At 39.7% G+C, this 27,100-nt stretch overlaps 1 long non-coding RNA gene and 1 other non-coding gene across 2 annotated transcripts in view; one reads left to right on the top strand and one right to left on the bottom strand.

Annotated features, from left to right (window-relative positions):
• LOC141905700 (uncharacterized) overlaps nt 1-22,125 on the bottom strand; it is a 30,375-nt gene extending 8,250 nt beyond the window's left edge. The window contains exons 1-2 of the long non-coding RNA XR_012619273.1: nt 22,111-22,125; nt 8,385-8,438 (exon numbers count right to left, since the gene is read on the bottom strand). This is a non-coding gene — a long non-coding RNA (uncharacterized LOC141905700). The remainder of the gene's footprint in view (nt 1-8,384; nt 8,439-22,110) is intronic.
• Nucleotides 10,216-10,297, top strand: Trnas-uga (transfer RNA serine (anticodon UGA)). The gene has a single exon. It is a non-coding gene; the product is annotated as a tRNA-Ser (tRNA).
• Nucleotides 22,126-27,100: the final 4,975 nt, after the last annotated feature.

The following is a 27,100-nucleotide window of genomic DNA, read 5'->3' as shown; positions in this document are numbered from 1 at the left end:
ATTAATAAAGATTTGATTTCGTGCGGAAAGTCTTTTCGCTGGTTCTATAATTATTGTATATTTCCGTGCAGTAAATCAGATTTCACTATTGAATACTCGGGTTTAAGAAGGTGCTCGAGATTCCCTCCCTTTTATCCTAATAATCCGTGCTTCACATTGTTCCACACTGATAACAAAAGGTCTCCACTGTTTACCTGAAGCCGGTATAGTTTACTATTTCACATTGAGCAATGCTATATAGTAATATCTGTCTCTGTATATATTGTATACGACGGACATTAAAACCGTCTTCATTTGTTTAGTTTATCGATATCTTATCAATCTTCGTTTATCGAAGACAATAAGCGTTTAAGTAGTCTTTCTACGGTGTTTGTAACGGAGTATAAAGTAAGCGGTTGTTGTGTTGGATTCTGTTACATGATAAGATATCGGATTATTCCTGTACGAATGAAGGTTACATTAATGCTAAATCAGACGAACAAAATATCTACGTAGAATAGCGAATGAGCGTCTCGCGTATCAGGCTACTTAATGTGGACATCTGATGCGGAATACGTCATCATTTCGAGTGCAAAATGACGTCAGACTTATACGTAAAAATCGGAATAGATTGATAATTTCTCCGACGGGCGTCGAGTTTAGTTTTGAATAAATATAATTTCACGATGCCTCGATATTCGTCGCTTCAGTAGCGTCTAATATCAATTTCCATCTCACCTTTAACGATATCCCCTGCGCATTATCTTATGTATTTCATTTGACTAATGGATTGAACCCCGGTCGCAATCTGAAAATGGAAAATATCATTTTCCATTTACCGGGCGTAAAAAGGTGTCATGTTTAGTCACGATTTCAATTTAAGTAAACGCGCCGAGGAGAGTGGTTTCTTCCTATTAAACATAGAAAATGCTGGAATATCATAAATGTTTATAAATCAAGCGTGATTTCAGACTCGAAGTGGAAGAGATCTGCGGCCTGCTGCTGCTGCTGCTGCTGCTGCTTAGAGGTTATTGAACGCTGAATCAGTCGCATCGCGCCGTGTGTGAAATTGCGTGGAAAATACTAATCATGTCTTAGGCGTGTTTCATACGACAGCGCGCGCCCTGAACCATCGTCTATTTATAGTGATATTTCACCGACGAAAATAGAATATCATCTCCACCCAAATTCTTTCACTTTTTATTATCAATTCTCGATTTGAAAGAGTTTTTTTTTCTTTTCGAAATCAGAGCGAACTCGGTACATCAAGATGCGGCCATATTGGATCACGTACGATTTTGATCAAATCTCGCGAGACTTTTACCGCATCGAGGGAGCGAAGTCAAGAAACGCAAATGTGACACCGATTTTCAAACCTAACCGTTTTGAGCTTGAACTTATTCACTAAACCCAGTTATAAAAATGCAAGATGGCCGCTTCTATACAACTTACAGTTTCTAGATTCATTAAAAGTGAAATCTTTTTTTCATTGTTTTGATTAGTTGAAATTCCGGTCGATCTGCGCACGACTTATAGACATGCGCAGACGGATTCCTCCGGAGTGTCATCATTGTCTTCATCAACGGTGATGATAAAATGCGCCCGTTCCTCATCGGGATAACGAGGGGATTTGGTCCATTCAGTCGGATGGTGATCGTGATGATGTACACATCATACCAATTGTCGTACATGTTTTAATCTAAGCACAAGTGCTAATATACATCGCTTGATTTCCTTGGATAATTCCACTCATTCTTTACGCCTAATCTCTCGTATACAGTATATCGGTACTACTTCTCCGAGTAGGTTCGCTATTTCTTAACGTCTAATACCATTATGCCATTAGCGGAGGTTTTGCCTATTACACCCGAGAGTGTCGTTAGATGAGCGAGTTGTCGTGGATGAGATACAGTGTTTTTAGAAGCACTCTACGATCAATTCAGATTGCCAGAGTTCGTTAATCTAATTAGTAGAAATAAGACGGTTGATAGTGATCTATCTGTCGCACGATAAAACGACAGTCAATTCGACTGCGAGAGGCAGAGAGAAGAGAGAGAGAGAGAGGAGAAACCGCATGAGGCTAGTGAGGGAGAAAGAGAGGGGAGGAAGAAAGAAAGGGAGGAAGCTAGTGAGGGAGAAAGAGAGGGAAGGAAGCTAGTGAGGGAGGGAGAGAGGAAAGGAGGTTAGTGAGGAATGAGGGATGGGGTGAGTAAGACAGAATTTAGATGTCTGTTTAGATATCTTTCAAACATCCCTCTCTCTCTCCCCCCTCTCTCCCTCTCTCTCTCTCTCTCTCTCTCTCTCTCTCTCTCTCTCTCTCTCTCTCTCTCTCTCTCTCTCTCTCTCTCTCTCTCTCTCTCTCTCTCTCTCCCTCTCTCTCACCCCTCTCTCTCCCTCTTTACTCATTACTGTGAATTCAATTATGTGTATATCAATGTTATATGCACGATGTACAATGTTGACACATAACTTCGCACCGTCGCATTTAGACACATTTAGACACAACTCCCGGCGATGAAATTATCTTATTTCCCAGCGAGCAAATTCTTGCATACGTCATATCCCGCTTGCCGCCGTCAGCTTGGTCTGTGTGTGTGTGATCGCTCATTTCTCTCTCTCTCTCTCTTTCTCAATATCTCAATATCTCAATAATATCTCAATATCGGTTGTACATTTATATATCGTGCAGAGATTGGGACGTATGATTGACTGACAACTGTCACATCACGCCGCAAATATTCTTCCTACTCGTTAACAATGTAGAATAACTGCACGATATAAACAGCTGCGATTAAAAATTAATGCTGGATCAAGTTACGTCGAAGTGACAGCTCGATTCGAGATAGTCGACTTTATAAGTGACAATAGCCGGTTTTAGTTTAATCTGATCATGATCAGAAGGAAGAAGTTGTTAGATTCACTCTGAATTATGGTGGCTGGCTGAAAATGACATCGATCGTGGAAAAAGACGCAAAGCGAAACGTATTGATAAAAATGAATGAATTAATTTTTTTTTAATGGTGTTTCGTAATATATTGATATGAATATATTCTATAATATAGTATTGTATGGTTTTATGCCGAGTGAGTGCTGTAAAGATGATATCAAATCTTACACTGACGATAAAAAGGGTCCAAAATAATTCTTTGAACTAGTATTCATTTGATGTTTCGACTTTATCGTAATAATCATGCATTATCCTCAGGAATACAAGCATCCTGAACTCGTAGTTTTTTCAATGTTTTTTTCCTAATAGTCTTATTCAGAGATTCCCGACTCAGCAGTTGAGACATAGTATTGCTGCAGGTCGCTATAAGGTTGTAGTCGAAACGTCGAATAAGCTCCAAGCTCAAGGGCACATTTCGCGCTGTTTTTCTATATGGCGTGGGATATTGTTGTGTGATGCTATCTTAACTGTGTGATATTAAGTTTGCCGTGAAAAGTTTGCATTGAATACAATCACAAATAGACGGACACGGTTTTTCCGGATGTAAATCGATTGCTTCCTAGAGAATAAATGCATTTTCGATGTCTGAAACAAACGGCAACAACATCAAAATAACATCTTAAAACAAAACCTGCCCGAATACGAAACGAATTCGACTAGAAATTTCCTCCGGGACTCTTTAAAACATAACAGCACAATCTCTGAGGAGTACGGGGTAATTTTAATCACAGCGACTAATTGGTTGTGTACGCACAACGGGTTGTGAAAAGATAATTAAATTTTACAGTACAAGCTGTAGAGATGCTGGAGATGATTGTAACCGATATCTCACCGGGGACTCGACACAAACCTATTAAACTCTAGCTGCGAAATTAAATGGGTAATTTACAAGCGACTGAATTATTCAAACGTTAGAAACATTTTGTAATCGACTCCGATATAAATTCATCATGATCAACGCTAAAGTTTGCCAGAATGACTTAATACACACAGGCCGCAACTGAACTAAACAAGATGATGCTCTCTGTTTGTTTAGGTGGATAGAAAAATGCAGGAATGTTTTTTGTTGAAAAGAACTCAATCTATTGCGACACGTGAGACTGCTGTATACTATATATATATATATATATAGATAAATAAAAGAAAGGTTTCGAACATCAATCGCTGGTATAGTGTCTGGTTCTACTGGTTCTACTGTTTACGATTGAGAGCTTTCCTTCTCTATCTCTCTCTCTCTTCTTTCTCTTCCCTCGCTCTTTTTTCTTTCTTCTCACCGGGTCGTGTTTTAGAAGTAAAAACACGTGCGGATTAAAGAAAAGGATGAACACGTTCAAAGAAATTACACAATACATCAATTAGAATCTTGAACGAACTAAAAATGTTCAGACTTCGTTCTCTGGTTCACTGTTCTGTCTATTTGTTCGCGCTATTCTTGTTCTTGCCTGTTTTTTACTCTATCCCGAATTTCTACAATAGTTCGCTCTAGAATTTGAAGTGTTTAAGGGCGTTGTAAGGTTTATAAAGTCTTTATTCTTTTACAAACTGTCAATAACCATGATACAAAGTGGTGCCGTGTTACAACGTGAATAACAAAGGTTTCACAGATCGCTGGATCGTTTTTAAATTTAACGGTACATTTCAAAAACCGCTTGATTTTTATTGCAACACTTACATTTTCACTGGAGGACATATTTTACCGCTTTCAGCCGCATTAAGACTTAACGAGACAGATACCCTCGGGTTTAAACGTCCCCTGCTGGTTAAATATATGATCAAAATATTGTAATTACTAGTAGAATAGTGAATAAACAAGTTTCCTGTGGTGAGAGAAAACTTGTCACCGAACTGTGTGAAAACTACCATTTCTATTCCCGACAAGCTTAACAACAAGACAACACGTCCTATAATTGTAGAGATAGTTCAAAATATATTTGTATTGACAAATGAAGATGATAAGAAAATTGAAAAAATATTGATATAGAAATTGTTTATCTTATATATTTCAGAAGTTATAAATTTATTAATGAATGGGGGGTCGGGGTCGGGGGAAGGGGGCGTGAGACTTTATCACGGCATCGCGGTATTTATTTCTACTGTCATGCACACGCGGCAAACAGAGGTAAAAAGTCAAAGTTGACAACGGCTGATATGACAAGCATCGGTGACTGTGTAACGTAATCTATCACCGGTAGTAGAGATATCAGTTCGGGACATCAGTAACTGACAGTTTCTATCAGTAATTCAAACCACACGATACTAATGCATTAGAATGGATGTACGTGTAATAGACGCCGAACTACAGCTGCTGCTTCTGCTGCTGATGATGATTCCTTACCACTTTTAGACCTATGTTCCATAAAAGCCCTCCGCGGTAATGTCATATATATCTATATCGAGAAAAAGTGACCATTTGTCTGGGGTGTTGTCTTTGTTGGACAATCCTATCACGGGAATGCTTAATGAACCAAATGTCTTTCTTGTGTCGCTTACAAAACCACCACACCTGCCGGGAACGAAACGAATGGTTTGAAATAAAGATGGTCGAATTTGCGGAATGTTTGCTCGAAATCGAAGTACATAATTGCGACACCGAAGGCTACCCCCTCTACTTCGACTGATGTTTATATAATTATGGTTATGTACTTTTGAATATTTTTAAAATAGATTTTAAAATTCTGTAACTGGAATCGGTTTTGCCGGCGTGTATAGACCAGATATAGACAGTTAATAGGCTGTTATTGGTAAAGTTTTACCCGTGTAAGCTGCTGCAGTTACCGCTTTATCGATTCAAACATCGATGAAAATTTAAACAGTTTTCCTGTTTGTAGTTATCAACGATTCGTTTTGGAAACAATGGACACTTATAGAACCGAGACCGAAGTGCTGCACCCCGACTTCAAATCGTTTCAAACAACACTCGTTAAATACGCCTTATCGTAAAATAGTAGAGTGGATATTCTTCAAAGTCTGTCATTTCCGTTGTAAGTATCTGCACCTGAAACTATTGTAAAAATAGCGCGAATTTACTCAATAACAACAATGTACTCCGCAGTATGATACCTCGCATTAACGGTTTATTAGTCAACGAAACAGCGATTGGTCGTTTTAAAAGTGTTTTCTGCACAGACAAAATAACCTACAAGAATCGACAAGCTGGTGTACGCAGACATGCTTGTCTACAGTGTTTGCTTCTCTCAAAACAGCATTTGAATTATTGAGTGCATAATAAATATCGTATGAATATCATATGTATCAAAGTATGATATTCGCTTGTCTGCCAGTTTTCTAACAATGAAACATTTTTAACCCGATGATATTTTTGATTCACGTCTTGAATCTCTTTGTTATCAATAGTCTCTGTTCTGTCAAACTCTACTGAGAGACGTCATTTGGATAAGTCGTCGTCGTGTCACTCTCAAATCGTCTATATTTTTATATTCTCTACTAATTCACATTTCCAATGTAATCTACTAAATGTAAATCGTCATTTGGACGAGTCGTCGACATCATGCCGAACTAAGGATGAATTTGTCTATCTGACAGTTTTGAGACTATCTTTCTCAATCCCATCTCTCGAGAAACAGTAATAGATTTATATCTTTTTAAAAGAATGTGAATTTCCGATAAACTTTGAAATATCATCGATTGTGGAATCATTCATTATCTTCATCACTGAGCGAAAGCAGATGAGTTTAACAGTAATCAGTAATAATTGTGGAATAGGAAGAAATAACTATGGCAAACATCTTTCTGGTCTCAAGAGAAGAGAAAGCGACAATTTGTAAACTGTTTGTTCGTCTATTCGCCTTATCGACTCACTATAGATTAACAGCAGTCTTTAAGCGCTGTTACCAACTTTCAATGGCGTAATTCACAGGAAATTACTGCTGAATATAAGATGAATATCTCAAAGGATAAGAGTGTTTTATATTTGAGAAGGGCCGACCACGCGAGTAGAGACGAGTAATAGCTCTTTCAATTATTCATTCATCGATAGGTTCACAGTAGATCATATACCAATATGTGAACAGAAATTCGGATATACATGAAAACTGTTTTTGAAAACTTGTTTGAAGTATTTTCAGTAGAGAGTTTTAGCCGTTATCAGACGAACCGATCGATACGTTACATAAAACGTCATCACAGATACCATACATATGCATGGACTGTGAAACGAATTTCATGATGGCAGATTATCGGTATTCAGTCGTCAAAATTTGACGTGAAATTTGCAAAATTCAATTTTTGTGAGGATCAAAATAATGCTGTGGCAAACGAAGTGAGTCACTTCCAGAACCAGTTATAGTAGCATTTACGCGGAATATTTTGACCCGTGCTAAAATGTGGCACGGGTCTGACGTTTTTCACAGGCACAGTCCCTACCAACGTGAACGATGGTCCGCCGGTCTTTTTTGGTACGGGCCAAATCTGAGCCGGGTCGAGAACGCTCGTGCGATCGCGGCTTCACAAGAATCTGTAGAGAAATATGATAACAGCCGCAGGAATGGTGAAGTTTGCTATCCTCGACCAAATGTTTATCAATCAAATCTCCAGAATGGTCGTATAAAATCACTATTAACACTGGCGGCTGCAGGCTCGATATAGAAATCTTAATTTCACCGTCTCGGCGCGACCTTTCGCGTCCACTCCACTCTGGACTTACCACTCTTATCAGCCGGTAAGTATCGGACAAGTGGACCGCACTTTATCGTTAAGTATTCTTCAACACAACAGGAACTGATAATAACGTTTACTTCACTGTTAAAGGGTTTTCTCTTAGGACGCAGTCTAATGTTTACATCCATTTTATACACGTGTTCTTTACCCATCAGTTTGTAAAACCCCGACAGAGCGAGAACTATTTTAACACTACCCGCACAGAAACTCAGCAGTTATTCCTTAAAAGCGATAACATTTTCGTTAACATTTCTAAGTACTTGTTCTGAAAACGCCGCCCGCTCCATGATCTTGACGGAAATGTTCAGGAGGTATCTTCGATCTCCCTGATTAGTCACTTATTAACTTATAGATACTATATTCTATAGAATATATCGCTGATCCTGCTAATCCTTGGGGCAATCACGAAAGTGAAATGCTCAGATATGAATTAATAAGTTTACTGATGCGACGACGGGTCGGCTGTGTCCTTACATGGAGTTACTGACCGATAGAAATAACTGATTTAGTGGTAGCGTCTTTAAACTCTATATATTATAATACTATAATTTTCAGTCGTGTTTCAGCGGGGATGGAGCCGGTTTTACGGTGTTTTACTAGGACTCGACTGAAGAGTCAAATTACTTCATTTTTAATTAGTTAACTCTATAATTAAAGTATAACTCATGCACAGCTGTGGAACTGGATCTAGAGTTCTTACCAATACTATTCACTAGTGTAGAATTGCGTAATATAATATTCGATTCACTGATCTACTGCGCTAGTATTTAATATTACTTACCAAATCGATGAATTCACTTGCGCTGAATACAGTAATTTTCACAATCGATGCGACCTGAAATGAGAAAAACGGAAGGAGAGGTGAGAAAAATATAAAATCTCTGAATACAAAACAGTTAAAGATAAACAAAAGTGGTATCATACAGATTCCTATATTTATATACATACTAACTTCTAAACGTGCGTTTTGACGCCTTAGCGAAAACAAAATCCATAGGATTCCTAATTATCTACGCGAATCTAATGACAAGACCGTATCATACATATATATATATATATATATATATATATACAGTTTACAGGTTTCTATAGGAGATTTTCACAGATTTGCACCTGCCCGCATAAACCAGACCTTTATAAACTGCATGTAAACACGGTATGTGATGAGTGATACACCGTGCAGAGGATGATGAGTCTTCCGGCATGAAATCAACTCGCATTGATGTTTACAAGCTGCACCCGTGTACGAACTACCTCTAAACAACTCACTACATCTGTAGTTTCTCTAAGAACTCTCACCCACAGCGACCTTCTCACAACTGATTCGATTTATACACACAGATTTATAACTGATTTGCGGTTAATTTGTTAAGGATCGGATTCTCGTACGGCTTCTTGTTTGATGAGTGTTGAATCATCAGTAATAATTACAGGGATATCTACAGCAATCAGTTGTTGTAGAACAGATAGAGTCTTGTCTCCCGAGACACTGCTGATTGGTAGAACTCGATATTGGATTACCAGCCTAGTAGAGAACTGGGAATCGTCATCGTGTCCTGAAAGTCACGATCATCGCCAGGGAAACTGACATAACGACAAAAACTGCCTCAATAATAAACCGTTTCTGGTGTTCTTTTGCGTCCAATGATTATAATTTGTACTGACTGCCTTCACAGTAGAGAGGCGGACCAACGCGACGAGTGGTCAATGGAGAAAATCTTTTCTCATACGCGGCTTGACCAATAGCTCTGAAAGCGAGTTGTAATAGAGGTTTTTACAGAACAAACAAACAGACAGACAGACAGTCGTTGGAAAAACTCTCTGAAGTAACATAAAAAGACAATTTAACAAACTTTTAATAAACCTAATATCTACGACTAACTACCGAATCCCAGGGTAGATTATAATCAACAAAGACTCTGATTCGGTATAATAGATTTCTGAGAGATGTTCTGAAGAATCAGTAGACAGCGGAAGATGCGCGAGTCAATTAGCGACGGTATAAAAGTCTCATCATTATGAAACACTGATTGACATGGTTATTATTATATATGTGAGGAGTTTGTAGTACTTCGATTATCAATAGTTTTTACGACGAATTCATTAACCAAGTTTCCACAACGTCGCTCATTCAAGATTATCGAATATTCGAAGACGATGATTATTTTATCAAGTGACGAACATGAAAAACGGATATTTCGAAACTCTCTTCGGTTTCTGTCACTTTTCCAATATTGACTCGACCGCAGTTTTGTGGGTCTGATTTAACTTTTTAAGCTCGAAGATGCTATAAACGCAATATGAAATCTATAAAAAGTTCCCCAGCTGCTTTAGATGCGGTCCCTCTAGAAGAAGGCGTTCAGTACATCTTCAAAGCAGAACGGATTGATTTTTATAAGTCCACAAAAAGACTTCAGAACTCTTCAAAGATTTTCGTTTCAACGCCTAAACGTTGAAGAGTCCCGGCAGGGGATCGAGGATTTGTTCTGTAAATGATGCAGTAATCACTCGAGAGATTCATAAGTTCAGAGTTAACGAGATTCTGAACTGCTTCAAACTTTCCGAATTTTGAACATTGCACTGGTCGTCACCATGTCAGTCATTGTCAACCAGCTGCGATGGCCGAGTGGTTAAGGCGTTGGACTTGAAATCCAATGGGATCTTCCCGCGTAGGTTCGAACCCTACTCGCAGCGAATATGTCCTCTCACGATATTTTTGTTAATCTCGATGAAACGCAGGAAACATTTTCTGCATCACGGTTTGTACCATTTTTTTTTTAAATTCTCCAGAAACCATGGATCGTCGAGTGGCGGCAATCTGGATGAAGTATTAGCAGATTTACTGTAATTACCGTAAATCGACTAATGCGATTATCAAACACGTTAGATCAACGCAATCAAAACATCGAGTTTCAATAATTAAATTGTAACGACTTTTGATTTACTCTTTACGGTCTTCAATTGGGAGATAGAATCAATTATTAATACGACACTCTACAGAATAGAGGTAAGATTGTAGAACAGCTCGTTCGAGAGAAACTCGTGATGATATTTATGAGGTAAACTCCGTCTCCGATCACATCATCTCAGCTCATAATGTCGCATATTTTACGATCGTAAAACGCGACCGAAACCTCAATTCTATTCATCATCTCAGTTATTGCGAGCAGCGGAGAAAATTCATGTCTGATTCATCGACGACTTGGACTGATCTACAGGAGAATGGGGTTTTCAGAGGCGAGGGCAGGGCCTACAGGGACATAATATCCAGGAGGGGGTCTCAGAGGCGAGGGCAGGGCCTACTGGGATATGATATCCGGGAGGGGGTCTCAGAGGCGAGGGCAGGGCCTACTGGGATATGATATCCAGGAGGGGGTCTCAGAGGTGAGGGAAGGGCCTACAGGGATATGATATTCAGGGGATGGGGGATCGTAGGGAGGGACAGGGTGGCACCAGTTCTGGCTACAACCACGTGATTTGCAGTTAATCTCGCCCATCAGCCTTCATCAGGATTTTGGCGGTATAGGGAGTATGGCGGTATATCAGGGGCTTCATTGTTCCAAAACAGAATACAGATGTTCCGTTCAAAAAAACCTGGCCTTAGGCAGAGGTGGCAGTTTATCGGGTGTCGACTATAAAGACTTTGACTCCATGGTAACCGTCATATCACGTTTTTAAACAGAGCATTCAGGGACTGGTTGGCGTACGACTCCGCGATAGGGGTCTCCTTAGTGGCCCATCGGATAAGTGTTCGCAGGGTTAATAAGGTGGCGAGTATAAGTGTGCTGATCGTGACTATTTGTACAGATCTAATGACTTCTATAATGAAGCTTAATGAAGCTTAACCAGGCTTAAATCGAGGTACTGATCGTCCAGAGATACAACAATCGGGCAACAGTAGTTCCGGGGGTCCAATTAAGGACTGAAGGATGATATAGCGTCTAGCAGTATAAGCCTAATAGCTGTAAGCCGCGATAATTGAGAGCAATAGCCTCGCCGAGTCGAAGAATCGTCACCGTTCCGAACTCGTAAAAATCACTCTCTCAGAAAATCGTCGTAAAAATCACTAACGCTCTGCTGAACCGACGGCGAGACAGTGAAAGTCGTGTTTTATCGTCGCAATCAAAAACGTAAATAACGATAAAACTTCATTATAAAATAGAAACTGTAACCGAGTTCGGGGAGAGAAAAACCATTCCAATCAGTCGTCATATCAACAACAATTAACCGACAAATACGTCACTGCATTAGACGCAGATACCAGTGATCTACGGTTTAAAGTCGAAACTATTCATTTCTTCGCAGAATCAATTTACAAAATCTGACTCTAAAGATTGTATATCTGTTCGGTATTGTATAATCACCGCTTTTATAAAATCTAATTTATTCATGATTTATTTCATGGACCGTTGTCCGAAATTAAGTATTAATATCATTATCATTATCATTATCATTATCATGATATATATCAAAAGAAACTACGACGTTAAACGCGAGTGAGGCAGTTTTCTGTATCCTAGAACCTTACAAATTGTGCAATCTAATAGTAATATTTCCTATCCAACTCGGTATATATAACGGTTTGTAGCCTTTCCTTCAAATTGAAATTGTATTGTAGATTATTTCTATGAATTCATATCTCATCAATTTGAATTGAAAAACAGCAAATCGACGACAGCAGAGACGACAGAAGAGTGACAGGAATGATGAGTCTTTCACGTCGCTTCAACTGAACTCAAAACCGACCATACAATAATAGCCCGATGACTTCGCGTGGTTGTGACTCAATTTCATTAAAAACCACCATCACTACCGCACTATACGGCACTACACCGCACTCCCGCGGCGGCGGGTTCTAAACCTCTCAACTATTCTTCTACAATCTACTTCACTTCAATGAACTACTTGAGAATCAATTTCAATTTTAATTGAAACATTTCCAGGCGACGCGCGTCGATTCATCTTTCTACACTTTCTCTCGTGTTTGTGTAAATTGATCAAATAGATCAATACATCCCTCTCTCAACTCACATTTACTTTCCCTCTCTCCCCCTGGGTCTACCTCTCCCTCTCTCCCCCTGGGTCTACCTCTCCCTCTCTCCCCTGGGTCTACCTCTCCTGGCTCTCCCCCTGGGTCTACCTCTCCCTCTCTCCCCTGGGTCTACCTCTCCCTCTCTCCCCTGGGTCTACCTCTCCCTCTCTCCCCCTGGGTCTACCTCTCCCTCTCTCCCCCTGGGTCTACCTCTCCCTCTCTCCCCCTGGGTCTACCTCTCCCTCTCTCCCCTGGGTCTACCTCTCCCTCTCTCCCCTGGGTCTACCTCTCCCTCTCTCCCCCTGGGTCTACCTCTCCCTCTCTCCCCTGGGTCTACCTCTCCCTCTCTCCCCTGGGTCTACCTCTCCCTCTCTCCCCTGGGTCTACCTCTCCCTCTCTCCCCCTGGGTCTACCTCTCCCTCTCTCCCCCTGGGTCTACCTCTCCCTCTCTCCCCCTGGGTCTACCTCTCCCTCTCTCCCCCTGGGTCTACCTCTCCCTCTCTCCCCCTGGGTCTACCTCTCCCTCTCTCCCCCTGGGTCTACCTCTCCCTCTCTCCCCCTGGGTCTACCTCTCCCTCTCTCCCCCTGGGTCTACCTCTCCCTCTCTCCCCTGGGTCTACCTCTCCCTCTCTCCCCTGGGTCTACCTCTCCCTCTCTCCCCTGGGTCTACCTCTCCCTCTCTCCCCCTGGGTCTACCTCTCCTGGCTCTCCTGGCTCTCCCTCTCCCTCTCCCTCTCCCTCTCCCTCTCCCTCTCCCTCTCCCTCTCCCTCTCCCTCTCCCTCTTCCTCTCCCTCTAATATTGTGCAGGAAAATTGACGCCTCATCATCTAAAAACTGACCTTTTTCCTTGTAAAAATATCTCGATAAAAACACACCGCGCCAATTTACACTTTTAAAATCAGTTCCCCGACTAGATCTCGTCATATTGGTTGAGTTACGTGGTATTAAAACCGCAAGCTGTCACAATAAACCCAGGGGACGTTACATCGACATCCTCCAGTCTAATTCAATATAACCAAACTAAACAGGATTTTTTTCTGTGTGTGTGTCAGCTACGGAGTTCCTACGATTGATTCCGAGTAAAAACCTATTCCTCAAGAGAACGCGCGGTGTCAGCGCGCGTAAAAATCCAATCAAACTCCCGCTAATTCCGACGACACAAACTACAACACGCCGCTGCAGCTGATCACCAGAAATTCGAATGGTATTTTTTCAGTATGCGAGAGAGAATACGGCGAATATTTGTCCGTCGAGTTATCGTATTATTTGAACTGAGACCGGTTTAAATCGGTCCATTCATCTTTAAGATGACGTTCATCGTATGTTGAATGAGGCGACACCAGGACAAACAAGACAAACAACAGTGAACCATCGGTGACTGTTACACGGCGTATATCTATTGACAGTACTGATCAGAGTGATTGTGTTTACAGAGTCAGATCTTTAGGACAGTTGCAGCGTGTACAATTCAGTTAAAGTCAACATTCCAGAGATGAGTTGATTCGATTCGATAAGATTGGAATATGCCAGCATCATCACCACTACCGCCGCTGAGGAGCAGATCAGTAAATCTTTCAAAAGACGTTTGTGAAATTATGGCGTTTTGATTTCAACGTCACGAACCGCGGTTGCTATTGAGTTCCGACGATAAAATATCACCGGAAAAAATAATCGTGTAAGCGATGGCAATTTTCGGATAAAGTAAGCAGCATTTTACGGTTTGTGGTCGTCGTTTCGTCGGCGTAATTTTAGTTCTATTCACCGCGATTCGAGTGGACGAAAAAAAAATCATCCACTGCGAGTTTGAATCACGTTTTGTGCGCGGAGGAACTCCGGTCTGTGAATGGACGAGCTTCTTAGATCTACAAACGTTGATGGGTTTTATAGAATGTGATGAGGTTTAAAACCCTGATTTATACAATTATCGTGTGCCGGAGTACATGATTCGTGTATCGATGAGTTACTCCGCGTGTTCTTCGCAGACGATACAAATGATGTAACGACGATTCAAGATTTCAAGTGGATTTTGTAGTAACCTTAATTTGCGACGATGATGACGATCACTCATAGAAAACAGCGTCAGAAATTCGCCGACAAATCAAAAGCAAATTTCTCTCCTTTCGCTCCGATTCAAACGTAAATTACGTAAAGGATTTTTTTCGTTTTTACCGATCTCTGAACCGGCGCGGTATGACTGAATCAACGACAAGAATTCTCAAAGACCAATCATGAATAGAAACTCGTCTCAGAATTACCACTTCACAGAGCGATAGGATACGGCCAGTTTCACAGTCACGGCTTAGATTTAAGACCGGTCTGAGCCCAACTTCCTTCTATAGCCGATCTATCCGAACTTATCACCCTATCTTAAGATTTAAGACCGCAGCTTCTACTTAGGTCACGACTGTGCATCTAGGCCCTGCATATACTACAGGCTACCGGTCCTTCTACAAAAAATGTCCAAGTAATCCTATTTAAAATGCATAGCTACAGGCGCCAGTGTTTAATCGTATTAACCTCTAGACGACGACTGGTTTCTACTGGAGGCAGCATTTAAAAAACCCGCAGACTCTATAGATTAAAAAGCAAGAATGATGATGAATTGGTGCGGGTGAGCGTTTGTCTGATTATAAATAAAAGATTTATGAAGCTGTAAGACAGACGTGACGGTGCCGACAATCTCCACAGAGTGACATTAAACTGCAGAATTATAGAATACAGATCTCAGATCGACAAGGCTCACACCATTTATTGATGACCGAAAATAATCCGAACCCCTTACGTGAAATCATCAACGTTTCACGTCTGACGACTCTGAGATTACAATTTTCATTACGAGTCCCGAGACAACCATCAATCTATGTATGATACCAATACTTACCTAGACTCAGGAGGAGATAGGAGAATGGTGATCTATCCCCCAGTCTCCCAGTTAGATACAGCGGCATTAGATAATTACTCCGGTTACTAAACTACCGCGTCCAGAACATATAACAGCAACCAACATCTCACCTTGCTTTAGAACTATTTAAATCCTACAGTGTAGGTATAACTGTGGTAGAGGGGGTGGCGAAGCATTCTGCGCGTATTACACCAGTGTGCGGCGGAGAGGAGAGAGCGTAAATCATCCTCCTATCAGAACTTACTGTAATAGATCGTTCTAAACAGTAGGAGGTGTTAACAGTTCAACAATAAACACCTGTATCAGGGAAACTAAAGTTACCGGTGACAAAGAGACTTGGCATTCAGGGAGGTCTTACCTTGTTAGGCGCTGATTACGATGTTTAGATGCCGGAAGAATGACAGTAAAATGAATAATTTACACTATTTAATTAGTATTTTCAGTTAAATCATGACAAGACTACAGATTTGATAGAAACGGCCGGCAAAGAGTTCGTAATAATCCGGAACCGGAATTCGTTCAATCGAAACCTACCTCGTGACTGGTGCAACCATGGTGTCTAGATTATAAACCCTGACGCTCCCACTATGCGCCATTAAAAGCTAAACTTCAAGTCTGTCGATAGCTCGAAGCAAAAACCACATATAATCTCTTCAATCTACACATTTATCCTTGTCGTCAGTGGTTTTAGTGCGGGGTTTTATATATCATACGATATAAAATCTGGCCTGTAATTACCCACAGGAATCGAGGGGATGTGTCGGGCTAGTCGGTCTCGTCGGAAAAAAACAGGAAATTGAATGTCAAATTGCACGTGAAATGATTTAAAAACGAAAGTATCCCCAGAGGGGATTCGAGACATGAGCTCAGTGAAGATCATTCTCGATGCTGGTTAGGTCTAGCTGTAGGCGTAGTACGCACACACACACAATACAGAGAACTATATCACACGGTAATTATTATGATTATAGTAAAAACAACAACAGCTCAATTATTGAATACCTGCCAGGGTCGAAAATACAATAATCACGGCTAACCTACTAATAAAACTGTATCACATTTTACCCTCGTCACTTTTTCTGATCCTGGCAAAACACAAAACGTTTCGGAAACGTTTCATTTGTATTTCGCTATATTGAAAGGTATAGAAAAATTTCTAGATTTTTTTACTCTGTCTTCGCGGTCTACTCACTCATCTCTCATTCCCTTTCTCTCTATTCTCTCTCCCCCTCTCTTCCCACTCCCCGCTCTCTTTTCTCTTCTCTCTCCACTCTCCCGCTCTCTTCTCTCCTCCCTCCCTCCCACTCTCCTCTCTCCTCTCTCTCCTCTCTCTCTCCTCCCACTCATCTCTCTCCTCTCTCTCTCCCCCTCTCTTTCTCACTCCCCGCTCTCTTTTGTCTTCTCTCTCTTCTCTCTCCTCTCTCCCGCTCTCTTCTCTCTCTTCTCTCTCCTCTCTCCCGCTCTCTTCTCTCCTCCCTCCCTCCCACTCTCCTCTCTCCTCTCTCTCCTCTCTCTCTCCTCCCACTCATCTCTCTCCTCTCTCTCTCCTCTCTTTCCTCTCTCTTCTCTCCACATCTCTCCCATTAATTCTAACACAGGTGAATAATTATTCTCGCTATTTTCTTCCGCTGTAGCCTCGTTATCGATCCTGCGCTCCCAATTATAACCGACAATGATCTGTTGCGTGACGCATGCGCGGTGATGATTTTTACTTGATTGGTATTTACATCAGACCTTTAATTACTCGTAGATCACGTGATTCGGTGATTAATTGAGCTGACTTTTCTGTTAACCTCCGAGACACGGTTCCCGTGGATGGCGCATGTTTTCCGGACGAGGAGGTCATTCATTTCTATTACTCAACCGAAGATAGATATTCAAATAATGCGTATAAGCCTTAGTCCAAATTGGTCCTATAACCGATCTATAACCGATCTAACAATGCAAGACCAGTCTTAGCTTTATTTTTGGTTTGCAGCCAAAAGTCTAGGAATCACAATCAAGGACACAGGAAACCACAGGAGATGGTAAAAATCTGTGTAAAGTAACTGTGGTTTTTGATACGGTTGAAAGAACCGGTAACTGTTATATCTCTATTGATCACTGGTTTTGTGTGTGTTCGGGCTTTGATATCAATCCGAGGAAACCAGCGTTCATTGTCACGCCGCTAAAACCTCTACTGTCAATTATCTGTGTGAACTGAAAGTGTTCTGAAAAAGGTTCTCAGTGCAGAGCGAGAAATACAAAACGACTTGCAGAAGAAACTCAACACATCTCCCCCACACACAGCGCTTGTTTGAATTATCCTATTTCATTTGGCAAAACAAAACACTTTCGATCGTCCAAAATCTGGCCATGATTCCTTTGCGTGATAAGACTCTAAAATCGTGATGGCAAACGTTTCTTGGTCAAAGCTTCAGTTCTGGCATCGACACCTTTATTCGCGAAAAGGGACATCGAGCCTACAAAATAACGTCCTGAGTGGTTTCCTGATTCGAGGGAAAAACCATCGATCGTCCTAGAAACGTGACGTTAAGCGAGTGGAGGGATTGCAAAATGAAAATGGACTTTCTTAGTTTCAGCGTCCACAAAAAATCGAGGAATCTCATGGCACTTTGTCACCTGATTATTATACTGCCTCTGGGGAGAGCCCCTCGAGGGATTGGCGAAGACTAATGTCTCTAAAAAGCATATTCACGTACGATGGAAAAAGTTAATCTTTAAAAAGAAAGTCCAAAATAAACTCACACAAGAAAGATGCATTAATTCAACTTGAATTGTAATAATATTAAAAGTTCACTAATGCAGTTTTGTCATTATCGGTTTTCTTCTAGTTTTGTTAGAGAAATCGGTGGTTGACTGGAAGTAAATTATCATCGACAACTGAAGTCTGTCTGTATCGGGAGAGAGGGAGCTAAAACGTGGATGATTTCACCGCAGTGAATAAGATATAAATCTCTAATGCGAAATCGTCTTTCTATTAAAGTCAATTCAATTTCCCGTTTTCTGATTTCGATTTGTCATTAGTGACGACTGTTGTCGCGGGTCTGCGCGTCGTATAACTACATCAGCATCCTGTATCTCAATGCGATATTAACCCTCTACTCTCCGATACAGCCGCGCCGCTGTCTTATAGCGATTCGTGTACGGAGTAAGCCTTTATACAGTTTGCATAGTCTGCAGGCGGCATGGTTTTGGGTAACTTCGTAACTTTGGGTATAAGCAACTGATGTGGTATGACCGCGCATATTGTCTCAAGGCAAATCTAAGGAACACTATCCCGAGGATGCAAATATTGATACCGTCTTCAAAATTATTCAACTTGAAATATTGCTCATCGCATACGAAAGCTCATAATTTCTAGAGAAGATTTGAAATAATATTTGAAAATTACAGAATCGATAGACATGTATTATGTAGTTTTCCATCATTTTATTACGTCGACAAAACCTGTCCCCCCAAACAATAGCGGCTTCATGCCGTTTTCTTTTTTTATGTACGAATAATAAAACGTTACGTACACCTGATTAAATTGCCAAATGTTTCATTCCCCGCAGAACAAACCTAAACAGATCTCACACTGACTACATCTGTTTAATATTGATACCTAGACGCGCAAGCTATCCAATGAATAGTCAATCGCGATGTCTCTTTTCATCCGACAGCCTTGAGATATCGCTCGGTGATGATTTTTTCGGATGTCTAAAGCTCAACTATTCTCTTCCCTCATCAATTATCCAAAGTTCAATCAAAGTCGTATTAAAAACGGCAGGACACGTCGGCGGAAAGTGCAATGAAAAACTCGCTGTGGCGCATTATTGATTCCGGATCGGTTTAAAGTGAAATTTGATGTATAAGTTACAGAATGAGGAGGTTTAGTCAGAATTAGAAACAAAGTTTCAGGAGCGCGAAGGGAGATGGTCATTGTTCAGGTATCTGTGACGATTCTATGACAACTTCGACGCTTGAAATATGAACCAATCTCTTAGCAATAACAGTTCCTATTTATCATCTATTTTCTTGAACTCGGATTATTTGAATTGTATCAACAGTTCGCTTAGGTCAGAAATCATCTCAAACCGTCCGGTCTGTTCGGTCTCTCGTAACACCTGACGATGATCTCTAGGGTGAGATCGAAACGTCGTGTCTTTTATATATTTTTGGTTGAATAAATAAATTCTGGTTTTTAAATTCTTTTAATCTGTAAATAGTGGGATTTTATCTTATTATCCGTTCACCACGTTTGGGTGTGGTCATCGTTCTATTAACTATGTAATTCCCAAAAATGCTGGTGAAACTATATAAATTCCTGAAAGCAGTGTTTAAACCTCCATAATGTAACCTTCCTAAATCTATAGATCACTAAATCATTATTGTTATTATGTATTGAAATCATATTTTGTGTTACATGAACGACTCAATATTTGTTTTACTGTCGAACGAAGTTACAACGAATGTTTTCAGTACAGAAACCGTTGATAAAATCAGAATCCTAATGAATGGAGACATCGTGTTGTGTAATTATCGATCAAACATTCACGTCACGATAAAGGAACTCACGAAGATGATGAAACCAGGAAGAAATTATTTCAGTCCTGAAAATATTCGGCGCCGTAATAAAGTTTTATGTCCAGTAGTTATTTTCATGTAGATTATGTATTATTATGAGTTGCGGACGTGCATCAAATCTGCACTTATTATTAAACCGTAAAATATTCATAATATCTGTACAACGAGAAGCATAAAAATTCACTGATTCATCGATTCACTTAGACTGACTCGAACAAACTGAATATCTGTTATACACAACAGAGGGTCACTATACTATATTCTACAACTCTATAACCATCGATATGTCCGTGATGTATAACGATAAAGATCTGATAAAATCCTACGATAACAAAGAAAAAAATCTGAAATGTTTCATTGAGCTAATTTATTTGACGTTTTGGTTGAGAAGGAGACTATAGGATGACAATTAGTCGAAATACTGCTGAGTTAATTCTTCAAATCGAAAGGGACTTTTCCCATTGAATTATACGCAGATCATATGGAAGTGAAATGTTTCCTTTAGTAATATATGATGTATTTATCATCCTGGTAAATTGAAGACGAATTAAATTCTGAAAATTCCACCCGAAAAGAAAATTCCAAATCCGAAGCAGCTCGATTTAGTATTCAGTACGGACAGGGATGAATACAGAATTAGGTTCTAAAGGAAAAAAATATCAACGCATTAAAATCTCAATCTAGATCCGTCATGTGAGAATATAATGCGGATTAGATACGGATAAAAACTCTATTGTCCTTAGAAAATATTTCCGACGGTCAAAAGATTATGATGCATTAAAACATGTCCTCTAATCTGTGTGTGTGTCTACGCGGAGCAGAGACGGCATACACAGACTATATAATACCAGATACGCGTCTATTATAATAGATATCGGTTCGAGATAGATTTTGAGGTATAAAGCATCTTTTTCTTACTTGATGATGAATACAAACTAACTCGAGGCAGTTGGCTCTTGGTTTGACTTTATTCAGACCCGTTTTTGACTGTATAAAAGCCTAAACTGAATCCGACAACTAAAGAAAGGTAAGAGATATGACTAACAAACAGCTATACACACAGCTAGTGGGTGAATATGTTGTTAGACAAAACAATCCAATTTTACGTTACAAAAATAACAAAAATCGGGTTCCTAGTTTGTGCATCCAGTTCCACACAGCTGTAGATTATTGTTTAAATCGGACTCAAAGATTGATAGATTTATAGAAATATTTGTAATCTATGTCAGTTTTTGGAAACCTCAAAATACTCGCTATTCTTATCCTAAACGGTCCAATCCCGCGTATTAGAATTCTAACAATAGCCGGTGACCTTTCAATCCTTGTCAGGGTTAAACCGTTCTAAGAATGGATGTGGAGCAGATTTTGCTTGAAGACAGCGAGTGGCTTATTGTAAATGGATGTGTTCCGCTGCCTCTTGTGCGTGAACATCGGTGCAAAGTGGATTTAAGCCCGGGGCATCCGGCATCGTCTTGTGCATCTGGTACAATGTGGATAAACATCTGGTCTTTCTATGAAAGGTCGAGATTTATAAAGTCACATCTCAATTCGTGTTTATGGTTAGAAAAAAAGGTCACGAAAAAATTGCAGTCATTCGCAGATTGCCAGATGAGATGCCCTCGAGGCTGCGTCGACTGAGAAAACAAGAACTCAGTCTCGCGACAGCCGAAACGACTCTAACCTCAGTCATCGCTTTTCAAAAATGCGTATTTCTTTATAAAATCGATGAACAAAAACCAAAATTCAATGATATTTTCGCCAGTTTCAAGTGATTCGAATTACGAAACTTTGTCGAAATCATTTTCGGTTAAGTTTTAGATTCTAAATCCCAAATTTCAGAAGCTCAATTCAAATCCTGACATTACCTGATCTTGACAAAATTCCATCAATTATCATCGTTTCAAGTTGCATTTATCGGCGAGGTTTCAGTCCTGACACTTAAATGAATGACAGCAATGAAAATACGCCACACTCTCTCAGTCTCTGGTTCTACTATTACTTACTGACTGGTTCTCTGTTTAACACGACAAACTCCCATTACCTGATCGGGTAGCGACATTTTATTATCCAAATAAAGGGTAATTTTCAGTAATCAGCTGCGACTGGTATAAATACCGGCTTCACTTTCTCTCTCCGGGTCGAGACACAAACACTATATACACACACTATACCCAGTAGCTTCTATAGTGAGAATGAATAAACCACGACTTTCACTCGGCTATTTTTTTATCACGTGTAATTTTCAAGTAAAATAACACCGCGTCAAATCACGCAAAATCACAATAAAAGGCCAGCCATGGAGTTAAGTATACGCATTGTAGACGATCTATTGTCAGGTTTTTTAACCGCGGATTTTCTCATGTTTCGAATGTGTGTCAGAGCAATTTTAGCTTTCTGTTCGAGCTCGTTTTTCCGTCGCCAGGTCTATGGGTGGAGACGAGATAAATCTTTTATTATTCAGTGTAGGAATTGTCGGCAGTTTTAAATAGTCAAATTGAACGATCATATGATTATCGATACATAGATTTCGGTTTTCTTTTGATCAGAAATAGAGACGCAGAGACAGACAGTCGCTTTGACGGTCTAGAAATGAAAAGTTTCTCTATCATCGTCAAATCGATTATTACCTTCCGATTCTTTATTTCTTTACACTCACAAAATACAAATACAGATAAATTATTACTATATATATATATATATATATATATATATATATATATATATATATATATATATATATATATATATATATATATATATATATATATATATATATATATATATATATATATATATATATATATATATATATATATATATATATATATGTATATATAACTTGAAAGTATAATTTGGGGCACGTAGGCATTCCCATTCCCCATCGATATACAAGTGTAAAGAGAGTTCAAAACATCACATCACTTTCTATATTTACTTGTTTCTTACTTTAATATTACATAAACACGTTACATGAAAACTACAATTTACGCAGTAAGATACGAATAAAATATTACAAAAACGTTAAAATCATTAAACTATTATAAAATATTATAGAAATGAATATGAAATGGACGGTTACTCGCTAGAGTTCTCTAATCCACGGTTTGATTGGTCGACCGTGACGCGTTTAAAGGTTTGAAGTTTGTCGTTTAATTGATGAAAAAGAAATTCAAAGTCATGTAAGGAAAAATCAACAAACGAATTGCCGATAGAAATTACTTTGAGTATAATAAAAAAGTATAATTGAATATGTTGATATACAATTCTTTGGTCATGAAAGCGCCACAATGGTTCACAGGGCAACATAGGCATTCCTGTCATTCCTGTTTCGAAGTTGTAAAAAACTCTTTAAAGTTTTTGAGTTCATTGAAATCATGATTATGCGTATAGCTGTAAATCATACTGGTCGTTTATAGCTGGTTCATGTATAGAAACAACAGTGGGCTAAAGACAGGGTCCGTACGTGCCAGAGACTGTCTCAAACAGGCGCTATATATGACTCACGATATCAGCATCGGCAGAAAAACCGTTAAACGGAAAAGACATCATCGGTAGTGTTTGAAAAACGGAAACACGTGACTGAAGATTATCTCAGATCATCGATCAGACTTCGGGAGTCCACGTGTGCGTAAAGAGTATACGAACATCTGCAGTAGCGAAAAAACCTAATTAAAATTCCTCAAATACCGCAAACCGAATTCAACTTTCACTCGCTATGGCTCGTACGTCAGCGTTGACTGTCGAGTTACGTGACAGTGTCTGATCAGAGTTCGGTAATGCGGCGTTTGTCTGATTAGGCACCGAATACAGAAAACTACTGTTAATTATTTATACGGGGGGTATGTCCGTTAGACACGTACACAGGGTCGTCTAGTCAACACGTACAACACACCGCACTAATAATGTTCCCAGGTGTATCATACAATCTGTCCGCGTATTCCCATCATAGACATCACATAGCCTTCATACTGGCCTCCAACTTAACAACCTGACGACTCGGAGAGAGGGAGAGAGAGAGGGAAAGGGAGAGAGTTTACATTTCTACCCCCCCCCCCCCGCCGCATCGTGAAGCTATAGAACAGCTAAAATCAATTGACAAGAATCTCGTGGGAGATAGAAACAGTATGAGCTTTAAGTGATGCATGTTAGGATCGTCTGCAGCTGAATAGTTTGGTTCCGGTTGGGGTCAGATAAAATTCATGACACAAGGATAGAGTAGAATTCTTTCTGATGTAAATGACTCTTTATCTCATCTACTGGCCGAGCGATTTAGGAACCTGATATTTTTCTTTGATTGTGGACGACTGCCTGAGTCCTCACGGTGTCAGCGATACTGGACCGGGATGGCTGCTGGAATTTAGAATTGGAGGAGGCAGAACTTCCTAGACCTATTATAAAATGTAGATGGTACATGGCGAGCGAGCGAAACATTTTTTGGCGTTCTCATGTTCTGTTAGTTTTTTAGCCAGGTTGTGAAAGTGTTGAACTAGGGAGGCGGCTCCCTGGGCTTCCCCTAATCCGTCCTTGCTGCGGAATTAGTGATTTCCACGTCATGCGCTGATGAAATGAACTGTGATCTGAGGAACTCAGCGAAAACAATTGATAAATGACTGAGTATAATTTCCTATGATGGGTATTTGATAAGACGACGCTTTCTCAGCTCCGACTCCATCTCCGATTTCTGCGCACAAAACATTTCCATTTGGCGTGATTTTGATCATAAAAGGTTTTCGTGTGATCTGTCAATGTTGAACCGGTTCGATGAGCAGGAATAATATCCAGAGATTAAGATGATTAAGACTCGCGGAGTCTTTTAAAAAACCGCCAACATCGAGACGGGAAAAATGAGAAAAGAGAAAAGTGTCGACACAATGAATCGACTGTAAGTAGTATGATTAAATATGGTCGCATCTGTTCAACTTAAAAATTATAATTCAAAGTGAAATCTGTCGCCTCATTGTTAATCTGCCCTCACTTTCTGGCTGTGTTCGTGTCTGCGGCCTTCTTGGCCCTCTTAGAAATTTATATATTCAATGTCTCCCGTATTCAAAGTTTCTTATGCATCGAAAATTATTTTTCAACATACATTTATTCAAAATCAAACTTATAGTCTGTGTCGTAAACAATAAGTAATTTATGATTATCTTTCTTTTGTATGAAATGTAATTATATACTCGAACTTAACTTAAAAATATCCAAATATTCATAAAATGTAGATAGCTCTGAATTGTCATGTACCGTTGTTTCTTCCACATCCCGTGTTTTCATGTATATCATATTTTATTTTTAGAAATTTAACGCCTAAAAACCTTTTTTGATAGAAAAAATAGAGATTTTATGAAACTATAACGTCACAGGTGTAACGATTACAAATCTAACGGTTCGAATCCTGATTTTACGATTTTCATCGAGAGATTTTATTTGCTTTTAATCATAGTTTTTATAGTTATTTTTAGCGGAGAGAAAAGTTGATTCCAAATTCAGAGAACATGAAATGTCTACTACGGATCCACTTGAGTATGACGAAGCAGTAATAACAGGTGAAACGATTAAACTCGAGTTCAACAATTTCACTTGAAACACAAACGAAGAATTTCATTCAGTAAATTGTGTGTTTAATTTCATTGAAATGTGAAGATGTCTGACTCTTGGGGCGTCTCGAATTACGACACTTTACGGAAGACTCAAAGCTTTAAACAGATGTAAACTTCAAGTAGACATTTAAACCCGCGGGTAAATGACTACCGCGTAAGCCGATGCCTTCAGCGAGACCCCTACAAATAACACTCGATATTTTACGATCATTAAACTGTATAAGGTTGTTGCATGATTGTTAATCCATGTATAATTCAAGGATGGACGGAATTAGAATTCGCATTCACACAACGAACCACTTCACATCGAGAATCTTTACCTCAATTATGAGACAATAATACCATATGGCAAACATAGCGTCCAGCTGACCATGGAGCCGATTAGACTCCGGAACTCGGAAGTCAGATATCTTTGATTACGGACTCGACACGTGACTTCCTACTGTAATTAAAAACCTTGATGTTGGAAGCGGTAATAGTGGCGCAGTGGACATCATTAACCACCAAACCGAACATGAATATTTCAAACATGATCAACTGAAACGAGACGTCAGGGGAAGTTTTCATGATTATTGTCGGTGTCTCTGTAACCGGCGTCCATAGTAATCAATCTAGAATATATTCTACCCTTCAGCCAATCGATGTTTTTACCGAACGAACACGGTTTTTTATTCTATCTAATGAAGTCGACTCTTGATTTGCTTCTGGGTCTGAATTGAATTCGTATTAATTAATGATGAGAAGTTTACATTTCAAAGAGATCTGAACGTGGTTTCACGCGATTTGTGAAGCGAACGCCTTCTATTCTTACCCCTAGGGTTTTAAATACACGGAGCACACGTTAGCGAGTATTCTACACGTCACCAACTTGTCGCCGTTAATGACTGCAGGCATTTAACAAATGAACCAACATTTAAACGAAATAAGAAACTTCTACTCAAATCAGATATCAGGTCTTTACGATGATAAAAGCAGACAAACAACCACGTGACATAGCCGGTCCTAGATCCATCGTTTCCGGTTAGATTTTGAACTTGTTCAAAAATTATCGATCGAGTTTTGATGACTCTAGATCCGCATTCAACCCAACAACTTGGATCTAGGCCTTGTATTAAATCAAGGACACTATGAACTATGTAGTTTATATGTCCATGGTTGAATATAATCAACCTTTTAACAAGTATAAAGTGTGAACAGCTGGTTTGACTTTACATACATGAGTTCGATTCCAATTTTTAAACTGTAGCGCCAAGCTGTGTTTAATCTGTAAGTGCCAAATTTGAACTGAGAAAACTGTTAGAACCGTTAGAATCGTTAGAGTTTAAAGCTGGCGTACTTTGAATCATCATTGAACCGACATCTCGTGGCTGGAATTAAACGCCCAGGGATTATCTTACAG

The sequence above is a fragment of the Tubulanus polymorphus genome, chromosome 5 (assembly GCF_964204645.1).
Source record: "Tubulanus polymorphus chromosome 5, tnTubPoly1.2, whole genome shotgun sequence".
NCBI classification, from domain to species: Eukaryota; Metazoa; Nemertea; class Palaeonemertea; order Tubulaniformes; family Tubulanidae; genus Tubulanus; species Tubulanus polymorphus.
The sequence above is the reverse complement of the archived record's forward strand: the minus strand, read 5'-3'. Positions and strand labels throughout refer to the sequence as shown.